Raw genomic sequence first — 1,645 nt, 5'->3', positions numbered from 1 at the left:
AGTTCAGTCACATACACACGCACACAAGAAATATATATATATTAAGATTTTAAAGTCAAATGACATTTTTGGCAATTAAACATTCCTTAACTTCTTCTTCTTTCTAAAAATACTGGAAGAAAAAAAGTAAAAAATATGTATATCGATAATATATTGGATGTATCCTATACAGAAAAAGAATACAACATTAATAACTTTAAAATTAACAACGATATAATGTGTTAGTACAATATTACCATAATATTAGCAGGTTAGCTTTAATGTTTATAAAAATAAAAAGGGCACCTGCAGTTAATTGAAACGACCCATGTAAAAATCAAATAATTACCGTTTTAATTTATACATACATATACCTAAGCAGAATGAATTTGACACAAGTCTAGACTCTAGTTACAATTACCCACCTATTAATAAGTAAACTTACGCTGATTGAACATGGAAGGACAATAGCGATACCTATATATCACTCTGAACTTGCGTTCATAACTGAGTTTGATAGATAGGGCAATGTTCCGGGAATGCCTAACGATCATCCTATTTTGAGCCCAGCCTGAAATAACTGACATTAAACGGTCACTCCGTTAAGGTATTCAAGTTTTGGTATTACAAAGGCTTTCAACACGTGTATAGGCCGTATGGTTCATTGTTAAGGTTCTATTAATTTAATTAGAATGTAAAACTTTGGTGGTTGGTGTTTCGAGATTTGGGTGTAGTCGTGATTGCTTTGAAGGGTCGGCTTAAGGAAATCTAGTTCATATTAATTATTGTGGTTAACGTAGCAATAGGCAATTTTTTAATGTGTTTTCAAGAGACTGAGAAGATCGCAACTGGAAGATTTGTGCGGTTAGACAGTGAGATGCGTCACTCGCCTGTGAATAAAAAAATAGAAATGGTACACTTAATTATTATTATATGTCGAGGGGATATTGGAAAATTTTATATATTTAAGAAAAATAAACTAAGAGTATCTTAACACTATTACAACAAATGACTGAAGCACAGTGTGTGGTGGAGTTAATATTGTACGACTGCGTAGGCCGTCGTCCATCGTTCACAACTGATCTGACTTTAAGGCAGTTTTTGCCACGCACCGCCGCTTTGTGGAACCAGCTGCCCACTGAAGTATTTCCGAACCAATTCGATGGGCGTCAGTATAACTTAACATCAGGTTACCCTATACAAAAATAATATGACGCCGTGTAACCAAAAAATGTCACGCGTTCGGCGTAACGGAATAAAAGGACGGTAAATTTTTCCCAACGCCGATAAAGAAGTTTTACTTAAAAAAATTACTTGTCTATAAAAAAAATTACAAAAAAAAATAATCGTCTACAATTTTGTCATTTGTCATAATCGTGTGATACTTATTATATGATTTAATAAAATCCTTTTTTTATCTCCAGTTCATATTTAGACAGTTACAGAATGTCGGATGTTAATTCTATTTTGGTAATTGCTAATGATTTAATTGAGAAATCCCGTGTGTGCTTTTTGTGTGCTATTCACTTTAGAAGTTTAATGAATTGAACACATACAATAAATAGTTCTACTGAAACTTCTTATAAAACTAGGCTAACAAATCTTGCACGTACTCGATTTATACGTATAATAATCCCTATCATTAATAAAAATTAAGAAGAGAAAT

The sequence above is a fragment of the Pieris rapae genome, chromosome 3 (genome assembly GCF_905147795.1).
Source record: "Pieris rapae chromosome 3, ilPieRapa1.1, whole genome shotgun sequence".
NCBI classification, from domain to species: domain Eukaryota; kingdom Metazoa; phylum Arthropoda; class Insecta; order Lepidoptera; family Pieridae; genus Pieris; species Pieris rapae.
Note: the sequence above shows the minus strand (reverse complement) of the source record.